General features: G+C 45.5%; 1 long non-coding RNA gene across 1 annotated transcript; it reads left to right on the top strand.

Annotated features, from left to right (window-relative positions):
• Positions 1-1,151: 1,151 nt before the first annotated feature.
• On the top strand, positions 1,152-6,556 carry LOC142906614 (uncharacterized). The gene is made up of 2 exons (XR_012930392.1): positions 1,152-1,828; positions 2,521-6,556. It is a non-coding gene; the product is annotated as an uncharacterized LOC142906614 (long non-coding RNA).
• The last annotated feature ends 3,168 nt before the right edge of the window (positions 6,557-9,724 follow it).

Below are 9,724 nucleotides of genomic sequence, written 5' to 3'. Positions count from 1 at the left end.
GATGTCTGTGACGTTCCCTCCACGTGCTGGGAGCATCGTCAAGAGTTGAATCTTCTTCAGTTGAAAGCAGAAATGCAAGGAGCATTGACAGTTTTAAATTCTTCGTCACGGTGGAACTGAGATTCCAATCATAATTGTTAAATTATTTAATGAGCTTCAGGATACTCCTCGAGCCATGGGTAAGGTTTTACATATTTGTTCAAGTAACGGGACATTGACTGGACACGAAGGGACTTTTATTCGTCCTCTTCAATCCATCTTCAGTCTGCGTGCCAACATCGCCCTCACTCAAGTGGGCGTCGGTGCACATCGCAGCCGCACGGGAACGGTGCCGGGGCCACAGCAGCAACAGGAATGGAACAAAAGAATCCCGTCACGACCTCAGCGGCGACCACCGACTGAGTAAAATCACACCATTGGAAACCTCATTTGGCAGTAACAAAATATGATAATTGTTTTTTTACCCTTTTATCTGGCAACAAAACTGACACCTTTTTTACAAGGAGTCATGTTTACATTGACCACAATACCTGTGGTCAGAACGCAAACAAAAACAACTCTGATAATGTATGCACCGTCCTTGAAATTGATTGGTCCACACCCGAGACAAACGAGGCTCTAAAGAAAGCTGTCTCGGGTGTGGACCAATTAATTTCAAGGACAGTGCCACATACATTATCAGAGTTGTTGTTTTTTGTTTGCGTTCCGACCGCAAGTATTGTGGTCAATGTAAACATGACTCCTTGTAAAAAAGGTGTCAGTTCTGTTGCCAGATAAAAGGGTGAAAAAACAATTATCAGGAGTAAAATCAATTTGCAACTGCGCACAGCGAATAGCAGAAGAACATTAAGTAGCAAATAAAGTGAATAATAGATAAGAAAAATGAATAATAAAATGTATTATAAAATGTATTAATAATAAAATTAATAAAAATACACAAAAATAAAATTAATAAGTTACATTAAAATAATGAAAAAATTTGATTTCATAACTTAAAGTTAATTATATGAGAATAATTAAATGAATAATTTAAGTGAAGTCATAATTTAAATAAATTCGTGTGAAAATATTTATAAAATATTTAATAATTTAAATACAATGAATCGTGTATGAATAATATATTAATAATAAAATAAACAACCATCTAATAAAATTAATAATAAATGCACCGGTTCCTCCCCTTGTTAAATGGTGGATGTTAGGGGCAGGCGAGTGTGAGTAGCTGCGTCTTGTACAGAGCACGGATGAACGTATTCAATCACATGAACGCCACCCACCCATTGTACATCACGTTCAGCACGGGGGAAATCACTGCTGTTGAGAATATATTTTATTTTTAAACCAAACAAACCACGCGTGACAGAACCCTCCGCGTGTAGGCACACGAGCTGTAACATCAAAGTGAAGGAGTGTGCGCACGTCAATGAGAATGGACGTGAAGGGTCGTGAGTGGCAACGCTGCCGAGCTGCTCACAGCCCAGCTGCTCGCGTGGAGGAGGAGGAGGCGAGGCGAGATTCGGGGCGAGGCTTTCGCTTGGGAGCGAGAGGCCGCTTGGAAGACGAAACAAAAACATCTCCTGACTGCCGTGGGTGCCCATGGGGGGCGAGTGGGGCGCTGATCACGCGGCGGGGATTCCCCCTCGGCGTGTCCCTGGCGCCTGTGGACGACTCCGTGTGGGTGGAGCGGTGGCCACAGCCGTGAGCGCTGCGCTGGGCTACGAACCCAGCGACCCGAGTTCGATTCCCGCTCGCGGCCAAACACCGGCGACGATCATCTGAACCGGTCCTGGGCCTTCCCTGGGTCGACTCAACCTCAAATGAGTATCTGGTGCGTTGAGTAAACACAACCACTGGGGAGACAAAGGGGGTCGGGCTTGGAGCTATCGTCACAACCACCATCTCGTACAACTCCCTGCGTTAATAGGTGCACGCTAACAGTGCTGGTCACACAAGTCTATGCAGGCTCTTCGTCGATCTCTGTGCGTGTATTTCATTTTTTTTAGATGCCTTTGAATTGTTAAATTACTTTATTTGGTGCACTGAATTGTGCTCATTGCTGTGTTTTTACTTTCTGCGCTGTCTAATTGCGTTCGAGATATATATAATTATATAATTACTAGCCTATAGCCCGTTCAAGGACGGGTGTTTTGCAGTTTATCTGAAATATTCTATCGAAAATAATGACCCGCTCATGATTATTAATGATGGGGTGGGGTCCACATGAGTTACGTCATCAGCTCATAATTATTGATGAGGGGGGGCTCCATGTGCAGTGACGTCATCAGCTCATGATTTTTAATGAGGGGGGTGGGGGGTGGCCCATGTGGAGTGACGTCACCCGCTCATGATTATTAATGAGGGGGGCCTCATGTGGAGTGACGTCACGCGCGGGACGCACACACATTCTTGGCTTATGATATCAGTAAATATTTATAGCCCCATCACCTGTCAATACTTCAGGTGCGGCTTCCTGTGTCGGGCTGCGTGCTGAGCGATGTTCCCCTCTCGAGCGTCCGCAAGGCGCTGCCGCAGGCATCTTTAGGGGCGCGCCACTCGCAGCTCGAGCGGTGAAGCCGCCCTCGGACGACACGCGGCTGAGAGGAGACGGACAATGGACGCGTTAACACGCACACAGATTCGTCCGTGATGAGTCTGTGAAACAACAAAACAATTAACAAGAAGCACGAATGAACCACGCGGGCGATGAAGTTGTGCGAGCGATGGACGATGTCAGACTTGGCCAGGCATTGATCTCAGCTGGGGCGATTGGCAATGCAATGCGCCAACCGCTGCACCACCGCTCCACCCCGCAGGTTGCACATTTACATCCAATAAACGGGATTAGGAAGAGTGTCTAATGTTAGGATTGTAAATACGTCGACACGAAGGTGTTCAACTAATGCTACAATGCCGTTTAAGTTATACATGATACAACATCGTGTTGTTCCCTTTGCTTGAGATATTTGCACTCGATCATAGTGAATAATGCTGTTGTGTTCAACTGAAGGTGTTGAACGTGAACACGTGCCTAAGCTGGATAGCACACTCACAACATCTAATAAATCGTGCCGTAATCAAAAGAAACACGCATTTTGAGTATCACACCACAGCCCAGTAACTTCAGAATGTGAAGGTTTATCACTCAAAGTTGCTGTGTCACACACCGCCAAATGAGAACCCCTCCGACCGGTTCGGCTTCACATTCCTACGCTCAGCGTGGAAACAAATCTCAGCCGTGAGCAGTCACTGCAGCCTGAAACCCTTTGGTTGTTAGTCGTTAACAATGTGATATTGTTAATATACACAAAGTGTTTGGTGAAACAAAGACGTTGTACTTACTTGACGGTCACTTAATTTGTGAACCGCTGGTGAAGTGTATAGTGGAGTGTATAGTGCACTGTATAGTGTGGTGTATAGTGTACTGTATAGCAGGGAAGCGTATAATGGAGTTTATAGTGGAGTGTATAGTGTAGTGCATAGAGGAGTGTATAGTGTAGTGTATTGTGGAGTGTATAGTGGATTGTATAGTGAAGTGTATAGTGGAGTTACAATGGAAGTGTAGTGTAGTGTATAGTGGAATGCATATTGTACTGTATAGTAGTGTATAGTGTAGTGTATAGTGTGTGGTATACAGTGTTAATAAATACATTGGTTTGATGAAACAAAGTAGTTGTATTAACGTGCCCGTGCTTAATTTGTCTTTTAAAATATTTACTTTCTAAATAAATCTGCCCATGTCTCGCACCCCCAGAATGTGCATCTTGTACCCACAGGGGGTGCGTGATGCACCCACAGGGGGTGAGTGATGTACCCCAGGAGGTTCGTGATGCACCCACAGGTTAAGAACCAATGACCTATGTCCTCGATAACGGTCACTCTGGGTCTAATATCTCTATGTTTCACTCTGGGTCTAATATCTCTATGGGTCTCTATGTGTCACTCTGGGTCTAATATCTCTATGGGTCTCTATGTGTCACTCTGGGTCTAATATCTCTGGGTATCGATGTGTCACTCTGGGTCTAATATTTCTATGGGTCTATATGTGTCACTCTGGGTCTAATATCTCTATGGGTCTCTATGTGTCACTCTGGGTCTAATATCTCTATGGGTCTCTATGTGTCACTCTGGGTCTAATATCTCTATGGGTCTCTATGTGTCACTCTGGGTCTAATATCTCTATGGGTCTCTATGTGTCACTCTGGGTCTAATATCTCTATGTGTCTCTATGTATCACTGGGTCTAATATCTCTATGGGTCTCTATGTATCACTGGGTCTAATATCTCTATGTGTCTCTATGTGTCACTCTGGGTCTAATATCTCTATGGGTCTCTATGTGTCACTCTGGGTCTAATATCTCTATGTGTCTCTATGTGTCACTCTGGGTCTTATATCTCTATGGGTCTCTATGTGTCACTCTGGGTCTAATATCTCTATGTGTCTCTATTTGTCACTCTGGGTCTAATATCTCTATGGGTCTCTATGTGTCACTCTGGGTCTAATATCTCTATGTGTCTCTATGTGTCACTCTGGGTCTAATATCTCTATGTGTCTCTATGTGTCACTCTGGGTCTAATATCTCTATGTGTCTCTATGTGTCACTCTGGGTCTAATATCTCTATGGGTCTCTATGTGTCACTCTGGGTTTAATATATCTATGTGTCTCTATGTGTCACTCTGGGTCTATTATCTCTATGTGTCTCTATGTGTCACTCTTGGTCTAATATCTCTATGGGTCTCTATGCGTCACTCTGGGTCTAATATCTCTATGTGTCTCTATGTGTCACTCTGGGTCTAATATCTCTATGTGTCTATATGTGTCACTCTGGGTCTATTATCTCTATGTGTAACTCTTTGTCTAATATCTCTATGTGTTTCTATGTGTCACTCTGGGTCTAATATCTCTATGTGTCTCTATGTGTCACTCTGGGTCTATTATCTCTATGTGTCTCTATGTGTCACTCTTGGTCTAATATCTCTATGGGTCTCTATGTGTCACTCTGGGTCTAATATCTCTATGTGTCTCTATGTGTCACTCTGGGTTTAATATCTCTATGTGTCTCTATGTGTCACTCTGGGTCTAATATCTCTATGTGTCTCTATGTGTCTCTATGTGTCACTCTGGGTCTAATATCTCTATGGGTCTCTATGTGTCACTCTGGGTCTAATATCTCTGTGTCTCTATGTGTCACTCTGGGTCTAATATCTCGACGTGTCTTTATGTGTCACTCTGGGTCTAATATCTCTATGTGTCTCTATGTGTCACTCTGGGTCTAATATCTCTATGTGTCTCTATGTGTCACTCTTGGTCTAATATCTCTATGGGTCTCTATGTGTCACTCTGTGTCTAATATCTCTATGTGTCTCTATGTGTTATTCTGGGTCTAATATTCCTATGTGTCTCTATGTGTCACTCTGGGTCTAATATCTCTATGTGTCTCTAGGTGTCACTCTTGGTCTAATATCTCTATGTGTCTCTATGTGTCACTCTGGGTCTAATATCTCTATGTGTCTCTATGTGTCACTCTGGGTCTAATATCTCTATGGGTCTCTATGTGTCACTCTGGGTCTAATATCTCTATGTGTCTTTATGTGTCACTCTGGGTCTAATATCTCTCTGTGTCTCTATGTGTCACTCTGGGTCTAATATCTCTATGTGTCTCTATGTGTCACTCTGGGTCTAACATCTCTATGGGTCTCTATGTGTCACTCTGGGTCTAATATCTCTATGTGTCTCTATGTGTCACTCTGGGTCTAACATCTCTATGGGTCTCTATGTATCTAAATGGGTCTCTATGAATATCATTTGTGGTGTCCAGGTCGTTTCTGAAAACAAGAGTTACATAGCTCAGTGTTGCCTCACATGGTAAAACAAACATAGTTGTTACTTACAGTTTGTGCGTCGGGCACGGCTGGGTAGCTCTGTGCGATGTTTAAAGCTGTTGTTTAAAGGGGCAACTTTCACTCCTCCATCACGTGACACAACACCCCTCCAGTCGTCTTACGCGTACTGAAGTTTAACGCTGCAGGCGTGGTCCAGATGTATTGTGACCCTATCCTCTCCCCCATTTAATTATCTAAAATTTCATATATATTTAAAGGAAGGTTAATTTAAAACAAATTAATATGCAAAGGAAAACAAATGTAAGGGGTCAATTCATTTTTGGGGGGGGGGTCACCAGACATCTGGACCAATCCTTTACAAGGCACGCAATGCTGTTGACAGCAGTGGTTCTCAACCTTTGTTGGCCACTGCTGTGCCCCCCTTTATTGATTTTTGTTCAAACCGAGTACCGCCCTTGCCTGACCCAACATGGTTCTGAGAAATAAATGCGTGAAGAATGAACGTCAATATTTGAACCAACTGTACATTTTGTGATGTGTCTTAACTCGCCAGTAACTGCAAGCGAATACAATCAATCCCCGTATTAGTTTTGTTATTGGCAACTTGTCTGGAATAACAATTGCTGAGTGGTCCACCTGGGAGGAAGGTTTTGGGGAGTTCTTTTGGAACGACAGAAGAAGAAACAAAGACAACAAATAAATATATAAATTATACAGTGTTGTTTGTCTTTAAAAACGCAGAAGTTTCGTCACGCGAGTGTCAAAATGAAACTCAAAACAAGAAGCTGAAATATTTTCTCTTGCTATTTATTTAGAATATATATTTTTCCTGCTGTAAAAGTCGCTTTGTACATTATAGGGAGACTACTTACTACTCATCGTGTGCAAATTACAATAACTACAACAATAATTTACACTTAGAGAGTTGCGAGTTGCATCCGGAGGGTCCCGCCACCAATGCACCCCGCGTATGGAAAGCAGAAAATAGACAGAGCCTGCAGGGTAGACGGGCAGGGCTTGGCAGGGGGGGGGGGTAAAGGGCGATTTAGCCACTCAGTCACTCACTCACCCACCTACTCACCCACCTCCACTCACTCACCCACTCGCTCACCCACCCACCCGATCACCACACCAACAGAGCCTTGACCTCGGAGTCCTTCGAAGGAGGCGACCCGTAGTCCTCAGGGGTCTCGTGGTTAATGAGCGGAGATCGGTCCCTGTAGACATTGGTTCTCAATCTGGCGTGAACGCTTCCCCTGGGGGTGCGAGATGCCCTTTCTGGGGGGTGTGAGACTTGGCCAGACTTTGTTAGAAGGTAAATAATCGAAAAACAAATTGAGCACGGGCACGTAAGTAAAACTCCTTTGTGTATCAAACCCCCAGGTATTTATTAACATTATTAAACATTTTTACTATTGAAAACCAAAGGGGTGCAAGGCTGCAATCAACGTTAAGAGGCACTGCTGTTAATGTTGCGGGGACCATCCCATTGCGTGCCTTGTACAGGGCTGGTCCTGATGTCTGGTGACCCCTGTTAAATATTTTGTGATTTTAGAAATTTTTTTTTTAAAATATTGATAAAAACAGTTACAAAAAAATACGTTAAATATGTTAACGTATGCAATTAATAGTGATTAACTAAAAATGTGTGCTAAGTGTAATTAAGAATGTGTGAGCGCAGATGTTCTTAATTGCCCCTGGTGTGGTGTGTGTCTGTAGCCTTGTTTATTGTGGAACGGCCTTCACCTCTCTTTAGGTCGACTCAGCCTTAATGTGAATTCCTGCTGCAGCAGCAATGACAGCCACTGGGAAGACAAAGGCGGTTTGACAGGCTCTGGTTATACCCCTGGAATCCAAATTATTCTGGTCGTGGAGAATTGACGTAATTGGTATTATGCGTTTTTTTTTAGAACGCGCTAAATCCAGACATTTGGAAAGAGAAAACTTTTACGTAAAAAATAGGCAATATCACTCTTAATATACACTTTGGAAAAAGGCAATTATACAACACAGATGGTACACAGATACCTTTTTATAGAGATATACAGACTAGAGACACACAGACTAGAGACACACAGATTAGAGACAGATTAATGTACGGGAGTATACAGACGGGACATAGACGGCTTTATACAAGCGATGAGTGAGAAAGAGAGAGACAGACCGTAGGCCCGTGAGTGAGTGTGTGAGTATGTAAGTGAGTGAGTGTGTGTGAGTGAGTGAGTGGAGTGTGTGAGTGTGTGTTTGAGTGAGTGTGAGTGAGTGTGTGTGAGTGTGTGTGAGTAGTCCGGCAAAACAACCCCCTACCTCCTCGCGGTGCCGGACGGGCAACTCTGTCGTGGACAGCGCTGTGGGGGGAGATCCAATTTTGATTGGCTCCTCCCCTCATGGCATGTGTCCACCACAGGGGCTAAACGGGGGCTCTGGACGGGTGCGAGGGGCTGGTAACCCCTCCACCTTCAATTAATTACCACAAAACCACGAATTAAACTGAAATATGTAACAACTAAGCTTGTGCCGGAGGCCCCGGGGGGCCAGGCGTCTATGACGTCTCCTGGCCAAACCCCAATTGGCGGAGCCAGGAGATTGAATACCTACCCTCGGGGCTACTCCAGAAACAACGAAAAGCCACTACGGGTGGCCACGTGGAATGTTCGAACGCTCACTGCAGAGGAGAGGCTGCCACTCCTCTGTCGGGAGCTGGACCGGTACCGCCTGGATCTATGCGGCATTCAGGAGGTCCGGTGGACCGGCTCTGGCTCCTGCCACCATGAGGGGTGGACAGTCCTCTACTCGGGGCAGCAGACTGCCAAACAACAGGGTGTGGGTCTTCTTTTGAACAAAAGAATGAAGGGGGCGTGGGAGCGTGGCGGTGAGGTGTGGGAAGCTGTAAGCCCCAGGCTACTTTGGGCTCGCCTTCCCATCAACCGGAGGCGAGGAATGGTGGTCGTGGTTACTTATGCCCCCACCGAAGATGAACATCCGTGGAGGGATGCAGGCAAAGCCGATGAGTCAGATGCCTTCTATGACCTCCTGTCACAGGTGCTGGCTAAAGTGGCCCCTCGGGATAGAGTCATCATGTTGGGTGACTTCAATGCCCGAGTTGGTCATGATACTGGCACCTGGTCTGGAGTGATTGGAGGGCATGGGCCAGATCAGCTCAATAACAACGGTAGGAGGCTGCTAGATTTTTGTGCAGCCCATGGGCTTGTAATTACCAACACGCTGTTCCGGCATCGGCGCATCCACACAACATCATGGATGCATGCCGGGTCCAAGCAAGAACATCTGCTGGACTACATAGTGACGGACCAGCGAATGCGAGCCCATGTCCTTGACACCAGGACCTACCGTGGAGCTGATCTGCCCTCTGACCATCGACTAGTCATCTGTAAGATGCGCCTGCCATTCTTCCACTCCGGTGGTGGGTGTACACCCAGGACCCCATTCCAACCTAAAGTGGCCTGGTCTCAGTTATCTGATGAAAGTTGCAAGCGAGAATTTCATCATCGCTTGCAGCTGGGATTGGCATCGTCCCCGACTCCTCCTGATGTCGAGGGTAAATGGGCGAGGTTTAGGACTGTGACTCATGCAGCTGCAATGGCTGCTTTGGGTACGCGGTCCAGACCTCCCCAGACACCCTGGATGACAGAGGAGTTGTTCAGGATGGTTGAGAAAAAGCGACAGGCCCACTGTCATCGGCTACAGAATCCCACATCAGAGAATGAGGAGGCTTACCGCAGCCTTCGCTCGGAGGTTCGGAGAGCCGTGAGGCGCTGCAAGGATGGGTGGTGGTCGCGGGCTGCTGAGGATATGGAGTCTGCCTCAGTGGCCCGTGATCACAAATCTCTATTTAACTCCATCAAAAAAGTAACCTGCAGC

The sequence above is a fragment of the Petromyzon marinus genome, chromosome 68 (assembly GCF_048934315.1).
Source record: "Petromyzon marinus isolate PM22_M1 ecotype Great Lakes invasive population chromosome 68, UKy_Petmar_22M1.pri1.0, whole genome shotgun sequence".
NCBI lineage: Eukaryota > Metazoa > Chordata > Hyperoartia > Petromyzontiformes > Petromyzontidae > Petromyzon > Petromyzon marinus.
The sequence above is the reverse complement of the archived record's forward strand: the minus strand, read 5'-3'. Positions and strand labels throughout refer to the sequence as shown.